Source organism: Acinonyx jubatus, chromosome C1 (genome assembly GCF_027475565.1).
Source record: "Acinonyx jubatus isolate Ajub_Pintada_27869175 chromosome C1, VMU_Ajub_asm_v1.0, whole genome shotgun sequence".
NCBI classification, from domain to species: Eukaryota; Metazoa; Chordata; class Mammalia; order Carnivora; family Felidae; genus Acinonyx; species Acinonyx jubatus.
This window is the reverse complement of record NC_069381.1, coordinates 102,141,202-102,166,889: the sequence shown is the minus strand read 5'-3', so window position 1 is coordinate 102,166,889 and position 25,688 is coordinate 102,141,202.

Genomic DNA, 25,688 nt, shown 5'->3' with positions numbered 1-25,688 from the left:
AACTTTTGTTTGAATCCTAGACATTGTGAATAAAATATTGTAGGGATGTTTTGAGACTCTTAGTGACATTATTTTACTTCAGATGATATATACTTTTGCTTCTAGCAAGCAGTCTAGAGGCAATTTATCTCAACCCAATGTGTAAGTGAGTTCATAGAAAACTGAGATTTATTCTTTTTGAGGGGTGGTCCATTTCTAGTTCACATTTACACTTAAAGTCCAGCCTTTTAGAGGTCCTAATTGAAAGCCTAGGGTGTTATCAGATCTTTTCCTCTTTGGTAGACACTGACCTCAATTCTCGTAAGGCTGCCAACAGCTCTGCTCAGTTTCCTAGCCCCACAGTCACCCTTTTGAAGCTGAATGTCGTACTGACCTTTCCTGAGTCAAAGATCTTTGTCCTCAAGGCCTTGCTGCCTTGGTAGCTGTTTGACCCTTCCAATTGATGTTTTTATTTCAAATAGTTTATCCAGATTCTCTAGCTGTTCTTGGAATGAGGATTGGTCTGTGCAAGTTGGTCTGCCATGGCTGGAAATCTCAATGATGTCTGTTTCAAAGATGAATTTTCCAGATAATTCTCATGTGATCAGTCTGGGTTGAGTTTGGCAGCAAAAGGTTGGTCTGTACAGTGCTTGGCTTATGATGTTCATATTGTGTTAAGAATAATAAGTAATAATGACAATGGCAACTTAAAGGTAGCCACTCAGGGTAGCATGAGGATGGTTTGTCATGACCCCGTGACCAGTCTGCCTGCTCCCAGGCCCAAGGCAGTACTGAGAGGAAAGTGAAGTAAGAACCCTGCCACCTACCTTTTCTTCTCAAGAAATTTGTAATCTCCCCAGCAAAGTAGAATCCCTCCTTGATTTATCCTGGCCACCACTGCACTTATCGTAGTATCTTGCACAAACTTTGTGCATGTGTTGAATGACTGACTCTTGTCTCTCCATTGCTTTCTGTCACTTAGTAGCTTGAGGAAAATGCCATTATCCAATGCCACAACAGCAGTCCGGGGGTTTGCAGGCTTGTGTTCTTGTCACTATGTGACACAGGGAAAGCCACGCCCTCTCTGGGTCTCAGTTGTCCTTATCTAGAAAAATGAGAGGTTTGTACTAGATGCTTTTAAAGAGTTCTTCCAGCTTAAATTGTAAATATTTATAAATATAGCCATCTTAGCAGCATTTTTATTTTTAAAATAATAAATGAACTTCTTTTTTAAAATGTTTATTTTGAGAGAGAGAGAGAGATAGCGCACACTCGTGTGCATGCACCTAAGTGGGGTGGGGCAGAGAGAGAGAGGGAGAGAGGGAATCCGAAGCAGGCTGCGTGCTGTCAGTGCAGAGTCCAGTGGGAGGCTTGAACCCATGAACCTTGATGTCATGACCTGAGCCAAAATCAAGAGTTGGAACCTAACCAACTGAGCCACCCAGGTGCCCCTAAATAATGAATTTCTAAGTGATAGGATTTGTGGAGTGAACTAGGAACTCCTGTCTTTCCCATAGGAAATTGCTCTTATCATCACTTCCACCTGAGAGTTAAAACACTGGGTGCTTGCAATGTGTCGGGTGCTTGCAATGTGTCAGGTGCTGTACTAGACTACTGAATCTCAGCCTTCACTGTCTACTAGAAACTCCTCTGGAAATGTATACAATGCCTAAACCTCATCCCGAAAGATTTTTTTATGTCCTAGGTAAGGCTGGAGATCAATGTTTTTCAAAAGCTCCTCCTATATTCTAATTCTAATGTATAAACAGGGTGTTGCTGTGCCCTGCTGTACTTGGCATGATGATGGTCACTGCATCTGAGGTCAACTCTATATAAACAGAAGTCTATCAAAGGAAAGCACCTGGACCCTGGTTACACAACCAGTAAGTTGGACTTAAAACCTAGGTCTTTTGATTCCAAGTTCAGAGCTCTTTCCTCATCCAGCAGCTAGTGACTGGATACCTTGCAAGCTCAAGATGCTAAGTTCGGTACTTGGAGGGATGGAAAGATGACAAGGATATGGTCCCTGCTCTACAGGTGGAAAGAAACCTTGGCCAAGTGTCTAGTAACTCTCAGTTGCTTTTATACACATCATCTCTATCAGTCCTCAGAATTACCCTCTACTGGGGGACATTATCAACCCAATTTTAATATGGGAAAAAGGAGATTCAGAAAAATTCAGCAATTTAGCAACTTGTACAATTCCAACTAAAAGTAGTAAGTGATAAAGCCTAGATTTGAATCCAGGTCCATTTGTCTCCAAAGGCTACTCCAACAAGCTGCACTTTAGTGTCATAGGTGGGAAACATACAGTGATGACTATGTTATAAGACAGTATACAATTAAGCGTAATACAAAGTACAACCTGGACTAAGGAGGGATGATTTTTTTGAGGGATGATATGGCAGTGCTTTGGTATCTGACTTCTAAGAGACTTCTCTGCTTTCTACAGTAGGATATGTCTTCCACGATAGTTTGAAGAGTGCTCTAAATGTAATCATGTCAGTGGTTTCCTACAGAATCAGTGAGAAGATAACCCTTTCATATCCAATTAGCAGATGGAAAAACATTTTCCCCAACAAATTGCAGGATGATCCTGGCATCAGCAGCCAAGATAGATGGGCGCCTGGGTGGCTCAGTCTGTTGAGCGGCTGACTTTGGCTCAGGTCGCCATCTTGTGGTTCGTGAGTTTGAGCCCTGCGACCGGCTCTGTGCTGACAGCTCAGAGCATGGAGCCTGCTTCGGATTCTGGTCCGAATCCTCTCTCTCTGCTCTTCCCTTGCTAGCACTCTGTCTCTATGTCTTTCAAAAATAAATTTAAAAAAAACTTAAAAAAAAAAAAAAAGAAGGCAAGATGGCTTTCCCCTAGTAGGGGATTAACCTTCTGCTTCATAGCCCTAAGAGGAGGAGGGATCCAGTCAGAAGGAAGACTTTAATTGGCAGTGGTACCACCTCCTCATCAGGAGCACTGAATCTGTCCTTTGGAGACTCGCTGCTTGGCCCTGGAGGCCCAGGGTCCTGCCATTACCTTCTCAAACTACCTTCTCTAACCTACATGACTAGGACCCTCCATGTTCTGGGGCAAAATGAGTCTTTACCAAGAGAGCATGCTAGGGATGTTTCTTGGCTAGCAGAGCCCAGGGAATTATTTATAAACCCAATCGCTATATATACATTGTGTATGATCACACTACACTATAGTACCGTGGTTAAGAGTAGAGGCTTTAAATTTTTTTTTTCAACGTTTTTATTTTATTTTTGGGATAGAGAGAGACAGAGCATGAACGGGGGAGGGGCAGAGAGAGAGGGAGACACAGAATCGGAAACAGGCTCCAGGCTCTGAGCCATCAGCCCAGAGCCTGACGCGGGGCTCAAACTCACGGACCGCGAGATCGTGACCTGGCTGAAGTCGGACGCTTAACCGACTGCGCCACCCAGGCGCCCCATGAGTAGAGGTTTTAGAATCAGACAGATCTGGGTTTGAATACTGATCTTGCTGCCTATCAGCAAGTTGTATTTACTCTTTGGGTTTCAGTTTTATAATTTCAGAGTATGAATAATAATATGTACCCCTAGTGTTGCTAGAAGTAGTAAATAATATACTTAAGGTATCTAGGTCAGTACATACATAGCACATGATAGGTATTTAATCAATATCAATGGTAAGAAAGTATACTCTTGTCTAAGTTTAGTTTTGGTTCTGGCCACTCATGTGCCTCAGTTTTCCTTCTAATTAAAGGGGGAAAGAGACCCATACATCTCCTAAACTTTGCTTAAGATTAGGAAATGGACATGAAGATTTTGAATGAAATGCTCTATGTATTGACTTAACATATCCCCAGATGTGTTCAGATGATAGTTGGTTCACCAGACTAGAAAAGATTTCAAGCAACTCTTGAATTCATTCCTCTGTCTACAAGCATTACCTGATTATATTTTAAACCATCCCAGATAGACGAGGATTGTTCCAATTTTAAAAGATTTATAAGAAAGGAATACAAATCACAAAACTCCCCTGTTTAACAACTAAGCAAGCCCTTCCTTAGAGCTAATCTAAATCCTTTGTGCTAGAGCTCAGATTTATTTCTTTTCACACCTTTGCTAGATGGGTAAATTCCTCCAGGATGGGTGCATTTCTCCTGCTCACTGTGGTATCCCCAGCCCTTGGCACATAATAGGCCTTTAGTATTTATTTGTTGAATGAATGGATGACTGAGATAACCCCAAAATTCTGAAATTGAGTTATAGAACACTACAGTTTGATGAAAACATAGGTGTTCGCTAACCCATCCTTATGCGAAAGACAGGATCAACTTCTCCACCTACTTGATAGGGCCTTACTGCTCCTATTAGAATACTTCTGCAACGAGTAACTCACTTCTTTGAGACAACCTGTTTCATTATTCAACAACTCTGGTTATTAAAATGAATTTTATTTAGGTAGAGCTAAAGGACTGATTAAAACATTTTTTTTGCAGAGTTTTATGTGTCAGGCCTGAAAACAGCATGCATGGCTTCCACTCACATGCATGTAGCTCCAACCTAACAAGGGGGCCAGTTTAGCCAATTATGCAGGAGAAAAAGAAAGGGCTTCGTGAACACATAGCACTGACTGTCATACAAATTAGGAAGGTAATTTTTAGTCTCCCCCCCCAAGAAGCAATAGACATATTTTTAATGTTTTTTTTTTTTTTTTTTTTTTTTTTTGACAAAGAGAGAGAGCATGAGTGAGGGAAGGGCAGAGAAAGAGATGGAAACACAGAATCTGAAGCAGGCTCCAGGCTCTGAGCTGTCAGCACAAAGCCCACGCGGAGCTCGATCTTGCAAACCACGAGATCATGACCTGAGCGGAAGTCAGAAGCTCAACCGACTGAGCCACCCAGGCGCCGCAACATAGACATATTTTTAAATTCACTTTGTACTTTAACAGATATCCTATCTGTCCCATTTTCTAGGGGCAACTAGGCATTTCTTCTGGTATTTATCTCACTATTTCATAATAGAAGATAAGAATATAGGTTTCTTAACATAATCCCCTTTCACACACATTTCCCCCCTTTCCTCACAATTTTGATTGTGTGTATTACGTTTTTCCAAACAACATCTTTGGGAGACTCCCAGACACCAGGAGACTGGCATGTTCAAATACGCCTTCTTTCTACCTCATACTCAATCAGCATTGTACTCAGTAATGCAATTCTAGATTGGAAACATTTCTCTTCAGAATTTTAGGACACTGGTCCACTATCCTTTAGCATCTAATTTTGTTTTTGAGAAGTCCAACACCATTCTGATTTCTGAACTTCAAAATTTTACCTTGCATTTTTTCCTCTTTCTCTTTCTTCCAGGGATCCTGGGATCCTGTCTTTATCACCACCATTCTTAAATTGCACAGTGATGTGCTTGATGTAAATCTATTCATTGCATAGATTTTTGATGGATCCTTTCAATCTGTAACTTTATGCCCTTCATTTTTGGGAACTTTTCTAGTATCATTTCTTTTGTGATTTCCTCCTCCATGTTTTTTCTTTAAAAAAATTTTTAAAAAAATATTTATTTGTTTTTTGAGAGAGAGATTGAGAGTGTGAGCAGGGGAGGGGCAGAGAGAGAGAGGAAGACACAGAATCTGAAGCAGGCTCCAGGCTCTTAGCTGTCAGCATGAGCCCGATGCGGGGCCCAAACTCACGAACCGTGAGATCATGACCTGAGCTGAAGTCGGACACTCAACCGACTGAGCTACCCAGGTGCCCCTCTCCATGTTTTTTCTTTCTGAAACTTTTAATTTATCAGCAGTTGGACATCGTGAATTTATCTTTTAATTTTGACTTGTATTTTTATGTCTGTTTTCTTGTTCTACTTTCTGAGAGACTTCTTCAATTATATCTTTCAATATTTCTATTGAATTATTTTGTTCCTGCTTTTATATTTTAATTTCTAAGAACTCTTTCTACTCCTCCTTCTTCTCGTCCTTCTTCTTGAGTCTCTCTTTCAAATTGTTTGGTTACATAGCTAGGACACATCTTTTTGGAGATTGATTTCATTATTGTTAGATATCTGTGCATTTTCTCTTCATGAATCCTCCCAGATTTCTTATATTATAGTATAATATTTCTTTAATCTTTTCTCGTGGCTTTCCTTTTTTCACCTCTTTATTCTGGATACCTAATCTCAATACTCGCCAAAGTCTTCATTGCCTTCTTTATCTGGTCAAAGTATAAATAAAGAAATGTTTCAAGAGATTTAATCTGCAATCTGAACACGCTAGTCCAATTTTCAATGTTCATCAATTCAATTCCTATTCAGGAAATTATAGTCAAACTACAATCTTGAAAATCAAAAATAAAATCTGGAAATAGACCCATGGTCACTTAATCTACAACAAAGGAGGCAAGAATATACATGGGGAAAAGACAGTCTTTTCAGTTAGTGGCAGTGGGAAAACTGGGCAGCTACATGCAAAAAAAATGAAACTGGACCACTTTCTTACCCATACACAAAAATAAAATGGATTAAAGACCTAAATTTGAGGCTTGAAACCATAAAACTCCTAAAATAAGATACAGGCAGTAATAGACATTGGTTTTAGCAACACATTTATGGACATGTCTCCTCAGGCAAGGGGGGAAAAAAGCAAAAATAAACTATCAGGACTATACCAAATACAATCTTTTGCATAGCAAAGGAAGCCATCAACAGAATGAAAAGACAATGTATTGAATGGGTAAAGATATTTGTAAATGGTATATCCAATAAGGGGATAATATCCAAAAAAACATAAAAGATGTATACAACTTGAAACCAAACAGCAAGGAATCTAATTTAACATTGGGTGAAAAGAAAAAAAATGGGCAAAAAAGACCTAAATAGACATTCTTGCAAAGAAGACATGCAGATGGCCAATGGATACATGAAAAGGTGCTCAGTGTCACTCATCATCAGGAAAATGCAAATCAAAACCACAACGAGGTATCACCTACCACCAGTCAGGATGGCGAGTATCAAAAAGGCAAGTAATAACAAGTGTTGGTAAGGATGTGGAGAAAAGGGAACCCTTGTGCACTGTTGGTGGGAATATAAGTTGATCAATCACTGTGGAAAGCAGTATGGAGGTTCTTCAAAAAGTTGAAAATAGAAATACCATAGGATCCAGTAATTCCACTACTGGGTATTTAGCCACAAGAAACAAAAACACAAATTCAAAAGGCTATACGCAACCCTGTGTTTATTGCAGCATTATTTACAATAACCAAAATATGGAAGTAACCCAAGTGTCCATCAGTAGATAAATGGATAGAGAAGATATGGTATAGTGGGACACACACACACACACAGACACACACGCATACAAATATGCATCCATAAAAAAGAATGAGATTTTGCCATTTGTGCCAACCTGGATGGATCTAGAGGGTATTATATGCTAGTGATAGAAGCTAGACAGAGCAACACAAATACCATATGATTTCACTTATATGTGGAATCTAAAAAAACAAAACAAATGAACAAATAAACAAAAAAAAATGGACTCTTAAATACAGGTGGTTGCCAGAGGGGAGGTGGATGGGGTGATGGGCAAAATAGGTGAAGGGGATTAAGAGGTACAAATGTCCAATTATAATTTTTTTAATGTTTATTTATTTTTGAGAAAGAGAGTGGGGGGGGGGAGGGCACAGAGAGAGAGGGAAACACAGAGTCTGAAGCAGGCTCCAGTCTCTGAGCTGTCAGCACAGAGCCTAACGCAGGGCTCGGACCCATGAACCATGAGATCGTGACCTGAGCTGAAGTCGGACGTGTAGCCGACTGAACCACTCAGGCACCCCTAAAAATGTCTAGTTATAAAGTAAATAAGTCATGGAGATGAAAGATACAGGAAACATAGTCAATAATACAGTCATGTTGTATGGTGACAGATGGTGACTACACTTACCGCAGGGAGCATTGAGTAATGTATCGAATTGTCAAATCACTTTGTTGTACACCTGAAACCAATGCAACATTGTATGTCAACTATTTTAATAAGCAATTAAAAAGTAAAGAAAATAAGAGGGAAAGGCTTAAAAGCAGCCAAGTTGGGGAGTGGGCACAACATACTGGGAAACCAAGAAACTTGTTAGAATTGACTTCTCACAGGAAATAATGAAGGCCAGAAGAAAATGGAATGACATATTTCATAGGTGGAAAGAAAAACAAGCCCCATCCACCCAGAATTCAATATAATTCAATATGCTGTGACACTATCTCTAAAATATGAGATGGAATAGAGCATTTTCAGATGAATTACAGCTAAGAGACTTTGTTGCCAGCAGACCTACATTACAAGAGATGCTAAAGAGTAGTTATGAGGCTGAAGGAAAATGATACCGGATGAAAATTCAGATCTACAGGAATGAAAGAGGAGCATAAATATGTAGGTAAATATGGAACACTACCTTATTTTTCCCTCTTCATTTCTTTAAAGGGCAAGTGACTGCATAAGAGAAAACTAGCAAGAATATATTGTAGGGCATATGATATAGGTAGAAGTATAATATGTGACAATAATAGCATAAAGGATGGAGGAATAGATGAAAGTATAGTGTGGCAAGGGTCCCACGTTCCATGTAAAGTGGCACAATATTAATTCTCACTAGATTATGGTAGATTAAGGATACCTACGGTAATGTCTAGAGCAACTACTAAGAAAAAAATCTCCGGAGATACAGCTTGAAAGCCAACAGAGGAAATACAATGGAATCCCAAAAAGTCCAATTAATCAAAATAAAAACTAAAAGACAGGGAAGGAGAAATACAGGGGAAAAATCCAGATGGGACATGTAGAAAAGAAAGAGCAAGATGGCAGACTTCTACCCAATGATCTCGAAAATTACATTAAATAAATATAGACTAAAGATTTTACTTAAAAGATAGATTTTCAGGTGGGTTAAAAAATATCAAGACGCAAGTATGTGATATCTAGAGGAGACAGAGCTTAAATACAAAGAGCACGCATATAGGTTCATCGTCAAAGATGGAAAAAGATCTACAATTAAACAGTAGATAGAAGCAACTTGGTGTGGCTATGTTAGTATCAGCAGACTTAAAGTCAAAGAATATTTCCAGATATAAAGAGGCACAATTCACAATGACAAAAGGGTCAACTCATCAAGAAGACACAACAATCCTAAATATAAATACATCTAATAACAGAAGCAAAACGTGACAGAACTGAAGGGAAAAATAGACAAATATCCAATTATAGTGGGAGATTTTAATAACTCTCCCTAAGCAATTTATAGAACAAGTAAATAAAAAAGTGAGTAAGGATAAAATGTTTAGACCTACTTGATTTAATTGACATTTATAGAACATTCTACCCTGTAACACCAGAATAAACATTTGAATGCTCAGGGAACATTCCCCAAGTTGGACCATATGCTGCTCCATAAAATAACTCTCAATACTTTCAGAAGACTAATATTTTACAGAAATATTCTTTGACTACAATAAAATTAAATTAGAAACCAATAACAATAAGGTACCTAGAAAAATCTCCACATATGCAGCAATATAACAACGCATGTACAAACAGCATGTTGTAAAGAAGATATCATGAGAAACTGGAAAATGAAACAAAATGTCAGTATACTTCTAAAGGAATACTTGAAAGGAAATTTAAAGTGTTTTTTTTTTTTTTTTTAAGAAAAGAAGAAATGTTTGGGGTGCCTGGGTGGCTCAGTCTGTTGAGCATCTGTCCAGCTTTGGCTCAGGTCATGATCTTGCAGTTCGTCAGTTTGAGCCCCACATTGGGCTCGCTGCTGTCAGTGTGGAGTCCGCTTTGGATCCTGAGTCCTCCTCTCTCTCCCCCCTTCCCTCTCATGCTCTCTTGAAAATAAACATTTAAAAAAAGAAGAAGAAATGTTTAAAATCAGTGATCTACATTTCACCTTAAGAAACTAGAAAAAGAGGAACAAAATTAAAAACAAAGAAAGTAGAAGGCAGGAAATAATAAAGAGCTGCAGTTGACTAAGTAAAAGACAAACAACAGAGAAATTAACAAAGCCAAAGTTGATTCTTTGAGAAGATTAATAAAATTCATAAGCCCCCCAAGGAGGCTGATCAAGGAAAAAAATTCAAAATCAGGAATTAAAGAAAGAACATCATTATAGATGCTACAGATAAAAAAAAGGACGAAATGAAAAATTATGAACAATTTTAAGCCAATAAGTATGACAGTTTCCATTAAAATAGACAAATTCACTGAAAAAGACATAATTTGAAATTGACTCAAGAAAAATAAAAGCTGAATAAAAATGAAGAAAATTCACAAGCCTTCTCACAAAGAAAACCACATGTCCAGATGGTTTTATTAGTGAATTTTATTGATCATCTAAGGTCAAAAAATACTATTTCTACATAAACTCTTTCTGAAAACAGAGGATGAGAAAAAACTTGCAAATCATTTTATGAAGTCAACATTATACAGACTAGAAAACAAAGATTCTTAAACCAAAAAGCAAACAAATGAACAAACAACCCCAAACCAAAAACCAAAAAACAGTCTACAAGGAAAGAAAAAAGAAGACCATTGTCTTTCAAGAACATATTCTTAAAAAGTCCTCAATGAAACATTGGCACATTGAATCCATCAATGTGTAAAGGGGGTGATTAAAAAATAAAAATTTTTTTTGTTTTTTTAATTTTATTTTTAATGTTTAAAAATTTTTTTTTCAACGTTTTTATTTATTTTTGGGACAGAGAGAGACAGAGCATGAACGGGGGAGGGTCAGAGAGAGGGAGACACAGAATCGGAAACAGGCTCCAGGCTCTGAGCCATCAGCCCAGAGCCCGACGCCGGGCTCGAACTCACAGACCGCGAGATCGTGACCTGGCTGAAGTCGGAAGCTTAACCGACTGCGCCACCCAGGCGCCCCTTATTTTTAATTTTTAAAATTTATATCCAAGTTAGTTAGCATATAGTGCAACAATGATTTCAGGAGTAGATTCCTTAGTGCCCCTTACCCATTTAGCCCATTCCCCCCTCCTGCAACCCCTCCTGTAACCCTCAGTTTGTTCTCCATATTTATGAGTCTCTTCTGTTTTGTCCCCCTCCCTGTTTTTATATTCTTTTTGTTTCCCTTCCCTTATGTTCATCTGTTTTGTCTCTTAAAGTCCTCATATGAGTGAAGTCATATGATTTTTGTCTTTCTCTGACTAATTTCACTTAGCATAATACCCTCCAGTTCCATCCACGTAGTTGCAAATGGCAAGATTTCATTCTTTTTGATTGCCGAGTAATACTCCATTGTGTATGTATATATATATATATATATATATATATGTATATATATATATATATATATATATATATATATATATATACCACATCTTCTTTATCCATTCATCCGTCGATGGACATTTGGGCTCTTCCATACTTTGGCTATTGTTGATAGTGCTTCTATAAACATGGGGTGCATGTGTCCCTTCGAAACTGCACACCTATATCCCTTGGATAAATGCCCAGTAGTGCAATTGCTGGGTCATAGGGTAGTTCTATTTTTAGTTTTTTGAGGAACCTCCATATTGTTTTACAGAGTGGTTGCATCAGCTTGCATTCCCCCCAAAATAAAAATAATTTAAAAAGGATTATATATTAGATCAAGTAGAGTTAATCCCCCCAAATAAACAGATGGTTTAAAATGTGAAAATCAGTATAATATACTACATTCACAGAAGGAAGAAGAAAAGCCAAACAATCAACTCAATAAATTCAGGAAAATATCTGAAAACATTCAACACTCATTCATGGTTAAAATTCTCACCAGAGAAGGAATAGAGCCTCCTCAATCTGATAATGAATGTCTATGAAAAATTCTACAGCTAACATCATACTTAGTAGTAAAATATTGAATGCTTATCTCCTAAGAACAGAAAAAGTGCTCTGGGTTTTCCACTGGATATTCTTTCCTACTTTGTCTAAGATTAATTGACCATATGGTTTTAGGTTGATTTCTAGGTTTTCTATTCTGTTCTATTGATCTATGTGTCTGTTTTTGTGTGAGTACCATACTGTCTTGATCATTACAGCTTTGTAATACAACTTGAAGTCTGGAATTGTGATGCCCCCAGCTTTGCTTTTCTTTCTCAAGATTGCTTTGGTGATTCAGGGTCTTTTGTGGTTCCATACAAATCTTAGGATTGTTTGTTCTAGCTCTGTGAAAAATATTGGTAGTATTTCAACAGGGATTGCATTATCAACATTAGCCAAATTATGGAAAGAGCCCAACCAACTGATGAGTAGATGAAGATGATGTGGTAGATATGTACAATGGAATATTATTCAGCCATAAAAAAGAATGACATTTTGCCATTTACATGACTTGGATAGAGCTAGAGAGTATAACGCTTAGTGAAATAAGTCAGTCAGAGAAAGACAAATACCATCTGATTTCACTCATATGTGGAATTTAAGAAGCAGAACAGATGAACATATGAGGGAAAAAGAGAGGCAAACCAGGAAATAGACTCTTAACTATAGAGAACAAACCGAGGTTTGCTGGAGGGGAAGTGGGCGGGGGATGGGCTAAATGGGTGATAGGGATTAAGGGGGGCCACTTGTTGTGATGAGCATTGGGTGTTACACATAAGTGATGAATCACTACATTCTACATCTGCAACTAAGACTACACTGTATGTTAACTAACTGGAATTTAATTAAAAACGTGAAGAAAAAAAAAGTTAAACACGAACCTATTCTGCGACTCAGCAGTTTAACTCTTAGGTGTTAAGCCCACAGAAATAAAGATACGTTGCCAAAAAGACTTGCGTCAGAATGTTTACAGCAGCTTTATTCGTGAAAGCCAACAATCCTAAGCAACTCAACAGGGGAATGAATAAACAAACTGTGGCATATCTATACAATGGAATTCTATCCAGCACTAAAAAAGAGCAAATTATGGATACACACAACATAAATAAATTTCAAACGAATTATCCTCAGTTAAAAAAGCCAGGCACAAAAGACTATGATTGTACGATTCCATTTATATGAAAAACTAGAAAAGGCAAAATTACAGTGATGGGAATGAGATGCATGGTTGCCAGGGGACAGGGAATGTAGGGGGTGGGGATAGACCATAAAGAGGCTGGAGGAACTTTTTTGGGTGGTGTAAGTGTTCTATATCTCAATTGCCGTGGTGATTACACAGCTGTATACCCTTGTGGAAATTTAGTAAAGTGCGTGCCTTCAGTGGGTGAGCTCTATTGTGTGTAAATTATGCCTCGCTAAAGGTAATTTAAAAACACCTCTTTTTTTTTTAAAGTAGGCTTCACGCCCAGCACGAAGCCCAGCATGGGACTTGAACTCACAACCCTCAGATCAAGACCTGAGCTGAAATCAAGAGTCGGGAGCTTAACTGACTGAGCCACCCAGGTGCCCCTAAAAACGCCATCTTAGGAGGATAGGCATTATTGCCCCTATTTTATGGATGGAAAGAGTGAGACCAGAGAGGTGACATTAACTTGCCTAAGTTCACACAGCAAGTAAGTGGCACAGCCAGCGTTTGAACCCTCGCATATCTTTGATGCCAAAGGCCACATTCTTTCTGTTACACAAAGAACTTAAAAATGATTGTGTGTATGTTTATTTATACATGTAGGCATCCTCTGTTCCTTCAACTAGCGTGGAAACTCGAATGCTCTGTAACAGGGTGGGGCCGTCTGTAGACTTGAGCTCACCCAGCAGCGCTGTGTGCGGTGACCTTGAATGGATTACAGGCACGTCTGAGGTATTGGTCCCCTTTGTCCTACAGGCATCAGGAGTCCCTGGGTTAGTTGCCCTGCTGAGATGAGCTCCATATGTCACCCCGGGGTGCCATACAAATATTATCATTTTCTCTTCCATGAAAAAGATTAGGAAGCACGGGCTTAGACAGGAAGTGCTGCTGGAACTCGAGGGTGAGAGAGGCTAACTCTGTCTGAGAGGCTCTGGGTCAAGGACCCAAGAGGAGGAATTTGCTAATCAGAGAGGAAGGGAAGGGAGTGTGTGGAAGGGGAAGAGGAGACTGGTTTGGAGTGAGATTGGGCTTGACACACGTTTGGGGACAGTGAGCAGAGCCCCCAGGCTGGCACTGGGCTTTTGGAGATATATTGGAGAGGGAGATGGATGCTTTTCTGGTGAGGGCCTGGCACCGGGCTAAGGAGTGGGAATGTGCTCTGCAGTACCATGCTCCCTGTTCAGATTTCACACAAGATTTCATGTGTGTGTTTAGGAGGCTGGGGGTAGGGAAGGAAAAGTGTGTGTGTTTAAGAATAACATGCTGTTCCCGGACTCCATGGCCGACGGTCCTGCTGGATGCTGGGAAGGGCCAGCCCCCCAACCTGGAGCCGCTGGTGAAGTCTGGCTTTCCTTTTCACACAGCATTTGTTCCCAGCCCCTGGCTGTCTCCCCCGGGAGGACATCCGTGGGGACGGTTCCTGTTTCCCTGCCTTTGCAGGCCCCTGCCTTCCTGAACGTGATATGATTGTTTCTCTGGGCGCAGTGCAAAGATGCCAGTGGAGAACGGAAATATCTCATGCCTCGGCAATTTTTTAAGGCAAAAAAGAAAAGGCTATTGAACTTGGGAACCCTGGGCCTGGAGTCCTCTCTTCCTGGTGTGGGAGGGGGGACATTGTACAGGGTCTATCAGTCAGTCGTATGGGCCAGATATCCAACATGGGAACGATTTGACTCCCATCCATCAGCTAAGCAGTGACAATACTACTAAATTCCTTCTTGCTCTTGAACTGCTATATTTATGCTGTTCCCCTTAGGAATACTGGGGCATGGAAATAGAGGGCTCTATCTTCTGGCTCCTCCCCCACTTCTCCTCCCACATCCTCAGCCTCTTTTAATAGTCTTTCATTCATTCACTCATTTATTCACTTGGTCAAGAAGCATTTCTTGAGAATCTGTTATGTGCTGGATACTGTCCTACACAATGAAAAGACAGCAGCGCTTAACAGAAACACCCATCCTTGATCTTATGCACTTAGGGTCTGCTGGAAAAGATCGTCCGCTGGGTGCAGGTGTGGGAGGACAGAAAATACAGGACAAAAGAAATGCAAGATGAGGAGTATATCTCAAAGCTCTTCGAAGCCTGGGCTTGTGTCTGGTTCATCCTTGGCCCTCTTCTAACACATGCTACAATGCATGGTACGTAACAGGTGCACTGTGACTGTTTGCTGAATTAATGACGCCAAAGTAAATGAGAAGTCACATAATATAACACAAAAAGAACACAAGCGCTGGCGTTCCACAGGCCTGAATTTGATTTCCAGCTCTACCACCTCTGGGCTGCTGTGACCTGGGATAAGTCGTATAACCTCTCTGGGTCTCAATTTCCTCATTTGAAAAATGAAGGTAATAATACCTATTTCAGGGAAATTTGGTAAGGATTAATGGTTAATGAGTGTGTAAAGTAAGTATGTATAGTACGTAGCACACAGTGAACAAGAAAGAGCTTACATCATTTTTTTTTTTTGGTGTCACCAATAAGGCATAATAATGATTAAATGGCTAGTAGAGAAAAAAGTTCTGGAAGTATGAAGGAAGCTGTGGCTACAGAGGGCTGAGGTCCTCATGGAGATGGGACGGCACTGAGCTGTGCCTGGAAGGTCACCCACAGGTGCATAACTGCCGAGGGGGCCTGAGGCAGTGCAAAGGGCACAAGCAGTAAGAACAAGGCGCCGGGCACAATCATGACGCACCTCCGGGACTCAGCAGAGACAGCCCAGATGCAGTGGAGGGGACGGACCAGCTCAGAGAGCTCCTGCAGGATTTGACTCTGGCCCAGTGGAGTCTTAAAGTGCGGTATGTGCCAAGTGGTGTTCTGGAATCATCCGTCTGGGGCAGCGAGCCTGGGGTGCCGAGCAGGGAGGCAGTGAGAACAGCTGGGAGATCATACAATAATCCAAGTAGCATGGGGCCCGGATCCAGGGGACAGCAGCAGAATAAAAAGGAAAGCGTGCATGTGACACACTTTGAGGTGGAAGAATCAACAGGATGAGCTTTAGAGAAGCTTGTCCGGGATCATAGAGTCAGGAGGTAAAGAAACAAATACTCCCCCCTCCCCCAAAGGAACCGCTCCTCTAGTGAGCTCCACTTCCCTATCTTAATACCTTTTCAGGATTGTTAAGTATACTCATATTGCTGTGCAACCAATCTCCAGAACTTTCTCACCTTGCAAAACTGGAAACTATACCCATTAGACAACAACTCATTTCTCCCTTGCCCAGCCCTGGGAGAACACCATTCTAGTTTCTGTTTCTAGGGGATAACCCCTCTTTCCCACCTTTTTTACAACTTGAACATGAGTATTCATCTTGAAGGGGCCTCTATAAGGAGACCTGAAGACTTTACCTTACTCTCTGGGCCAGTCTTTTTTTTTTTTTTTTTTTAATGTTTATTTATTTCTTGAGAGAGATACAGAGTGTGACCAGGGGAGGGGCAGAGGGAGAGAGGGAGACACAGGATCCGAAGCAGGCTCTAGGCTCTGCTGTCAGCACAGAGCCCGATGCGGGGCTTGAACTCATGAGCTGCAAGATCATTACCTGAGCCGAAGTCGGACACTTAACCTACTGAGCCACCCAGGCACCCCCAGTCTTTGGTATCTTTATGCAAGAAAATGTATACACCTTTATCAGGGCCCTGCTGCATTTGGGCTGAGCCCTCGGTCCTGCCGACAAGAGGCCGAGATCCCTGGCATCACTGGCAATAAGCCAGTTGTGAGCCCAGTTGTGAGCTCATGACTTCCATGAGCAGGTGGGACCCTGATCCTGAGCTGCACCCTCACCTTCACGTGCTTTGTATTCAGGTTCTTGACGGGTCACTTGAGCTTGGACTCACGACCCTGGTTCCCATTTGGAGCAGGTTTTGAAGTTTATGTAGGTGATTCCCCAAACTTCTGGCTTCAGCTTCAGCCTTGAGTATCAAACGCGTGCAGACGCTAGACGCTTCACTGGCACTTGAAACTCAACTGGTCCCACGCTGAACTCAGGATCTTTCGTTCAAAACTTTCTTTTCTCTCATCTCTGTAAATAATGTTTCCCTATTTCCATGTTCCTATTCCTTACTCTTTAGAATCTTCGTTTAATTTCCTCCGTCTCCTTCACCCCCACATTCCATCTACAGTTAAGACCATACGAGTCTAATTCAATGCCTTGCCTGTCTTCACTCTCCTCCCCAAGGAAAACTCCAAGGTTTTCCAGTCTTCTTTCCTTCTCATCAGGAGACCATGGGGTCATCGACAGTTTTGTATAATTTCTGAACTCGGGGGTCTCTGCCCGTTCCAACTCCTCTTGTGTGCCACATCAGTGTTTGACAAACCTATCTCTAGTCATATCATCATTCTTTTAATATCTCACATTTGGCATGTGTTATATCAGATATAGACAAGAGATATCAGCCATAGGGCACATGTATCAGTGTGCTCCCGAATGTCCTCCCATCCTTTCTAGGTATATTAATTATGTACTGCTGCATAACAAATGATCCCCAGACTTAGTGGCTCAAAACAGCACACATTTATTATCTAACAGTTTCTGTGGGTCTAGAGGATGGGTATGGCTTCAGCTGGGTCCTCCAGCTTGGGGTCTCTCATAAGACTGCACTCAAGGCATCACCTAGGGCCACAATCATCTCAAGGTTCGACTGGATCAATAATGCTTCCAAGCTCACCCAGTGATTATTAGTAGGATTCAATTTCTTGTGGGCTGTTGAACTGGGGGCCTCAGTACCTCATAACATGGCAGCAGGATTTATCAAAATGAATGAGAAGGAGGGAGAGAGAGGGAGAGAGAGAGAGAGAGAGAGAGACCGAATGAACAAGATGGAAGTCTTTATAGCTTTATTACATGGGAGTGTGGGGTGGGGATTCCACAAGGAGGGTGTGGAGGTAATCACTAGGAGGCATTTCAGAAGTTGCCTCCTATACTAGTCTTCTGGACTTGTTACTCCACTGTTTATGCCCTAGGTTCTGGCCACCTGGTGTGCTGACTGTGACTTGAGTACATCCCATTTTTTTCCACCTCTATGCCATTACTTAGGCTATTCCTTTCACCTAAATGACCCCTCCACCCCCACAGCTACCTGTTCATCCTTGTAAGAGCATTTCAAATGCCACTCTCCCTGCAGAGCCTTTCTTGACCAGATCTAGAGTAGATCTTCCACTTTGGAGCCCTGGGGAGCCCCCTGGGGCATGTGTCTCTCTTGGCTGTTAATCACATTCTGCTCCGTGGCAGACTCATTGGTACAAGTCTACTCCACAACTCTCAGTAGACTGAGTTCCTTGAGGGTATGGTTATATTTCAGTCCATTTTTCAATCTCCTTATGGCCGTAGAACAGTTCTTGAGACACAGTAAGCGACCAAACATTTGCTGAATTGTAAACAATTGTGAGGTCCAAGAGCCCAGGTCTGTGCAGATGGAATGCTGTTATGGGCAGTGGTAGGGGAGAGGAACCCCATGCTTCTCAAATAGCCCCGCTTAGCTGACTTATAGAAAAACAGCTGCCTTGCTGTGACTCCAGGGATTAGTCAGGCACTGGGACAGTCTGCAGGGACTGTGGGCTGCTGGGGACCAGAAGCCACTGATATCTGATCTCTCTGCAGGAACTTGGGAAGACTAGTCAGGGTGTCTTTTTCTGATTATTCCGTTTAAAGAAACCCTTTTCGTGACCTCAGTAGAGCCAATGAGCTAGAAACTGAAGGGGAAAGGAACAAGTATTTATTTAACCTATGAATTTTGCTAGCATTTAGTACTCAGGAAACAGTCCTCCATAAAGTGGTTACTATATGCCCCTTTGGAAGATGAAAACAAAAACAAAACAAAATTCAGAGGGTAAAAGTAACTAGATGGAACTTAAGAGTTAAAATAGTGATTCAGATGTAAGCAGGACTGCAAAGAATGGGCTCTATTATCGTCACTCGTCTGCCTGTTTTTATTGAGTACCTGATATGTGCAAATCTCTGCGATAGAGTGTTGAAGGTTTGTAAGGTACAAGGCATGGACCTTACCTTTCAAGACAATCTAGAGTTGAATTTGGGGTGGGTGAGTTGGTTGATGGAGGATAACTGAGTTTAATGTGAACAGTCCTGTACAGACAGATGGACACCCTCCCCCCCCCGCCACATTTGTCTGTAGATGGGAATATAGTGAAAAACTGATTAATTGCACTGGGAAGACTGGGCCAAGTTTCTTAGAGGAGATAGAGATTCCAGAAAGGTAGGATTCTGAGTTTAAAGAGGGAAATCTTGTGTCTCTTCCCAGCCTCAGCCGTGCCTTCCTGTCGAATCCTGGGCATAGTACACATGCTATTGACATTTGTAGGTGTGATAAGGATTACAATGCACCTGTGCTTGGTGATGCCCCACGAACTCAGGCGTAATCAAACCTAAGGAAGGAAATATTGAATTTGCAACCAAAAGGATAAATCAGGGTAAATTTTTATCTAACATGTCACATTCACCAAAGCAAACTTCCTGAGTGATTAAATGAGAGACGAGTGCTCTGTGAACAGCAGAACACTGGTCGTATGTGAAATACCAAAAGAAGAAGTCCAGCAATATTCCAGTCTTTATGTTTGCGCTGCTGTGCAGCTATTTTTGTGACTCTAAATACAGGACTTTCCATTTATCTTGATTACATTTCACCTTGTTATCCTGGGGAGATGGGATCCTGGATCCTGACTCTGTCAATCTTTGTATTTTCTATTCTTGGCTTCTTTACGTTGATAAACATCTTCTCGCGTTTTCATCCAGTGTGTTATTAAAAACGTTGAACAGACCGGGACTGCGGTCTGTGGACAGGGGCAAGCAGGGGTGGATGTGTAATGTCTGGGCACAGTCATCTCCACAGTACCTGGTGGGGGGGCTTGGCGAGGACGCCTCTGGTAAGCAGAGAGACACGAATTTGTTACACTTGGCTCCTTCCCCCCAGAGCGGCCGGGGCACACAAAAACAACCACGCTGAAATGTTGTATAAAGACTCTGCGACAATTAAAAACTCATATCTCTTGGGTTTTCTAATTGCTTTCACATTGATTATCTCATTTGGGCTTCCCAAGAATCCCATGTGCAGGTGTGGCTGTGCTGATTTTCGGAGAATGCTAATGAAATCAAGGCTGTCAGAGTTAAGTAACTTCTTGAGGCTCATGTAGCAACAAACAGGAGGACTGGGTCTCAGATCCTCTCCTGATTCCGAGACCTGGGAGGCTTTTACTTGCCTGATAATATCTATGTTCAGTGAAGTGAAACCAGTCTGGTTCCCCACCTTATTGTGATATCATTGACGTAGAACATCGCGAACATTTCAGGTGTACAGCAGAATGATTTGATATGTGTATATAATGCAGAGTGATATATATATTTTGTGATGAGAACTTTTAATACCTACTCTTAGCAACCATCAAATACGCAATACAGTATTATTATCTATAGTCACCATGCTGTACATTCCATCCACAAAACCTATTTATCTTGTAACTGGAACTTACACCTTTTGACCACCTTCACTCATTTCCCCCACTTACCACCCCTTACCAAAATGTTCTGTTCCTGTGAGTTGGGTTTTTGGTGTTTTGGGTTTTTTTTCTGTTTTGTTTTGTTTTTAGATTTCACATTTAAGTGTGATCATAGCCTATTTGTCTTTCTTTGGCTGACTTATTTCACTTAGTGCAATGCACTCAGGGGTCATCCACAACTGTCCCAAATAGCAGGGTTTCCTTTTTATTTGGGACTGAATAATAGCCCATTGTATATATACACACACACCACACTTTCTTTATCCATTCATCAGTCGATGAACACTTAGGTTCTTTCTGTGTCTAGGTTATTGCAAATAATGCTGCAGTGAACATGGGGGTCCATATCACTTCAAGACAGTGATTTTGTTTCCTTCAGATATATACCCAGAGGTGGAATTGCTGGGTCATGTGGAAGTTCCATTTTTAATTTTTTGAGGGACAGGTTTTTTCTCTTGTTGTCCGTCCCTGCACTTGTGAGGACTGGCTGGTTGCATATCTCCCCACCAGACTCTATGCTCCGTGAGCTATTATTCCTAGCTGCCTCCTTTGTTCCTGTTTGGTGATCAGCACAATGTATGTGCTCAATGAATGTGTGTTGAATGAATAAGTAAGTAAATAAATAAGTCTTATTACCTATAATGTAATTGTTAATAATAACAATCCTTATTTTATTTAGTAAAAGCAGGGCTTAAAATCGCTCCCTTCCAATACGCCCTGAATAAATACAGCAGTATGACTATATACACTGCTCTCTTAATAAAGAACTCAAGATTCTCTAAGTATGTTCTGTTTATCCTCACACACACCTTGACAATAGGTATGGGCTAGTGGTGTTATCATATTACCCACAAGAATAGAGAGATTCTTTATCTCACCCAAGACTGCACAGACATTTTCAGGCACAGCTGTTAATAGATTTTATGTTTCTTTATATTCAGTCCATTGCTGAGGCTGCTAAATCCTACTAAAGCTATCAGGCACCAGAGCCTTACGCTGCTTTTCAAGGGTCTGCAATGCTCCCAAGTTAATTCATGGAAATGGTTGCAGGATTGTGCAAAAACAGCTGGTTACCTCCCAGCAGAATTAGCTGTAACCAGTTTCCTCACTTGCTGAGAGAAAGCAGGAAATCAAACGTCAGCAAAATCCCCCCTGATATAATAGCAAGTAAGTCTCTTTCTGAGGAGACCCAGATGGGTGGTTGGTTTAGGAAGATTCAGGGACGGGAAGAGATCTGCGGTCTACAGAATGGGAGAGATTTTAGAGCCAGACCTGGGTCTCTGATTTGGTGATGATGTTACAGATGGGGCAAATCTTGGGAGAATGGTGAGAATGGTTTGCCAGTGAAGTTAAAACAGAAATGTGGACAGGGAACCTTGAGCTGCACTCAGTCAGCTGCTGCTATGCTGACATTTGCGTCTCCTTTCCACAGCCTGAAATCTGCAACAAACTCTTGCTCTCCACTCCCTCTGTTCCGGGAGGACCCACCAGGAAGAAATGGGCGATACCCTGCCCCGGGGGGGTCAGGTCACAGCCTATTTTTTTGATAGTATCCTTTTCTATGAAGCAGACTGGGAAAGAATTACAAAGTTCCTAAACCCTACGAGTACTATAGAAGTTAACAATTTTTTCCTTAACTATTGGAGAATAGATTGCCAATCTGATTCTCTGTGAGCCCGGAACTTCGGTATCTCCTACGAATAAAGACATTCTTCTCCATCCCAACAACACAATCAACCAAATTAGAAAATTAACCTCAAACCATTAGACCGCCATCAGACCTCATCCAAAGTGTAAGTGTTGCAATGGTACTTTCTGCAGCAGAACGATCCAGTTGAGAACCACATGGTACACGAATCTGTCTCTTTGGTCCACTGCCGTGTGGACAGTTCTTTAATCTTTGACTGTCACGACTTTCCCACTTTTGAAGATTATAGACCAGTTACTTTGTAGAATGTCTCTTCATTTAGGCCTGTCTCCTATTTTCTTGGATTAGATTATTCGGGTTATGAAGTTGTTGGAAGGAACAACACAGAGCTGAAGCTGTGCTATTCTCAGTGCATCGTATCAGGCGGTGCAAATTCCAGTTTTTCCCTATTCCTGATTGATGGTAGCTTTGCTTTATTAAGATGGTGTCCCTCAGGCTTCCCCAGTCTCAAGTTACCTCTTTTCTCTTGGTAAGTAATAAATATTTTGTGTGGAACAATTTGAAACTATGTAACCATCCTATTCGTCAACAAGCTTCTAATTTATTCAGTTGTTATTTTCTATCTGTAAGGATTCCCCGTTTCTTTCCTATTTTATTCCGTGAATTATGGGTTTTTACTATCATTATTAATTTTAATACTCCAATTGTTCCCAGTTTGCCCAGTGGAAGTCTCTTCGATCTGGCATTTCTTTATCCCTATCATTCTTTGAGTACTTCTTTGCCTCTGGCAACAAAAGAATTTATAGGCTCATCTTATGATTTCCCTGCCCCAGCCTTGAACGCAGACATTTCTCTAAGAAGCCCCAGTTCCTTTAAGTGAAGAATGGTGTTTAGAAGCCACAAGTTGGATGGGGCGTCTGGGTGGCTCAGCCGGTTGAACGACTGACTTCAGCTCAGGTCATGATATCTGGGTTCATCAGTTCGAGTCCCAAGTTGGGCTCTGTGCTGACAGCTCAGAGCCTGGAGCCTGCTTCACATTCTGTGTCTCCCTCTCTCTCTGCCCCTTCCCCACTTACACTCTGTCTCTCTCTTTCTCCAAAATAGATTAATATTAAAAAAAAAAAAACATTTTAGAAGCCAGGAGTTGGGCAGTAGGTATGCTTATTACTAATAAGCAAGGCTCCTAAGACTGCTCATTAGACAGAGCTAGGGAATACATGTATGTACACATACACATGCTTACCTCGACACTTATTTCCATATCTAACTATATCTATTGCAAACTGCTAGCTCCAAATTCAACATCACAGAGTTCATTCTGATTTTCTGTGTTACCATAATTGTAATTGCATTTTCTGATGGTGAGGAACCTGACTCCCGCTATCGATAGCATATTTAATTGCTTGATTAATACCCCTGTGTGAAACTGATTTCCCGTCTTCATGGCCATCCCCTCGCCTGCGAAGATGCCCTCCTCTCTCTACCTCCCTCTCTCCACCTCAGGCTGAGAAGAGGACCCTGAGGCACTGGCAGGAAGGATACTGCTGAAACTACTTTGCTACAACAAGTGCTACTTTTTGTGGAAGAGGAAGGATGGCTCAGAGGGCAGAACACAGGGTCCAGAGGGTGGAGAGCCAGGGAGAATTTATTCTCAAGCCTTGAAACCTAATCAAGGAAATCTAACATGTGCCCGACTGAATATCAGAGCTGTGAAAGACCAGGGACTCTTTCTTACCTCCCATCTTCCCAGTTTTTGAACCAAGCTAGCATCCTAAGGCTGTCACACCATTGTATTTTGGGCATGTTGGGGACAGATAGCTTGTCTCTTTCGTTTCAATGGAGAGGAATTGCATCCCAAGAGCTGTACTTAATAGATTACACCTGGGATTCTCATCAGCACTGATTTAGATGATGAGATTTTGGACTTTGAGTTGATGAAATGATGAGATTGAAATTTAGATGATAAGATTTTGCTGACGATGCACTGAGATGAGGATCATGGGATAATGAATTAGTCTGTTAGAGGTGTCATAACCAAGTAACACAGAGTGTGTGGCTTAAACAACAGAGATTATTGTTCACGGTGCTGGAGGCTACATGTCTGAGATCATGGTTCAGCTGCATTGGTTTCTTCTGAGGGCTTCTATCCTTGGCTTCTGGATGGCTGTCTTCCCTCCGTACAAATTTCCTCTTCTTATAAGGACACCAGTCATATCAGATTAGGCCCCACCCTAATGACCTCTTTAAAGACGCTGTTTCCAAATACAGTCACATTCTTAGGTACTGGGGGATTAGGACTTTAACATATAAATTAGTGGGGGGGGGGCTATAGCCTATAGCAGATGGGGGTGAATGTATTTTGCATGGGAAAGGGCATAAATCATTGAGAGCCAGAGGGCCAACTGTGGTAGACAGAATTCTTGGATGGTCCCCAAGATTCCTGGCATCTGGTATGCATACCCTGTATAATCCCCTCCCCTTGAGTGTAAGTGGGACCTGTGATATGATAAGGTAGTCCCTCCTGTGGTTACATTGTATGAGATCCCATCTGAGCAGACTGGAGAGAGTGAGTGAGAGGCAGAGAGAGAGTGAGAGAGAGCGAGAGAGCGCTTCTCCTGTGGGTCTTGAAGAAGTAAGTGGCCAGCTTGTGAGAGGGCCACCTGACAGGGAATTTGGGGGACCTCTAGGAGCTTAGAGCAGCCCTCACTGACAGCCAGCAAGAAAGCAGAAATCTTAGTCCTACAGCCACAAGGAATTCAACTCTACCAACAAACACATAAGCTTGGAAGAGAACATAGAGCTCCAGAACAAAATGTAGCCTGGTGGACCCTTTGATTGTAGACTTGTGAGACCCTGAGCGGAGAACCCAGCTACACCATGCCCGAACTCCTGGCCCCCAGGAACTGGGTGATAATAAAAGTATGGTGTCGTAAGGTATGTCTGTGATAATTCGTTACACAGCAATAGGAAACTAGTATACCATCCAAAGTTTCTAGCCCTTGTCAGCTCTAGGCTGCCATTCTCTCTGCCTTTGCAGCACCGCTCCCCCCCCCCCCCCCCGCAAGATCTAACCAACTTTGGACTTCCTACCAACCCCAAAACCGAGCACACACATAGTTCTTACAATAAGTATTGCAATCCATTAAACTCACTCTTGCTTCTTCAGCGTCTTCAGGGTTGGCTTTCATGCAAGGAGCCAGCTGACTAGTGCTAGTTTGTTACACTGTCTCCATGACCCTCAGATTTGCATTTGAAGATCACTCTTGATTCTATGTGGTGAATGAATTGGCAAGACCAGCTAGGAGGTTGCTGTAGCGGTCCAGGTGAGCGGTGACAATGACTTGATTAAGCGACAGCCAGGAATCTGAGGAGAAGTGGTGGACTTGAGGAAAGGCCGTAGAAGTCACCCTCAACCTCAGTTCCTGGAGCAGGACCTGGCTCCACGGTCAGCCCTGACAACAGTACACAGCACCCGCCCCTGCCCTGGCCAGAGCTCACTGTTCCCAGCTATTCCGTGTGTTATAACC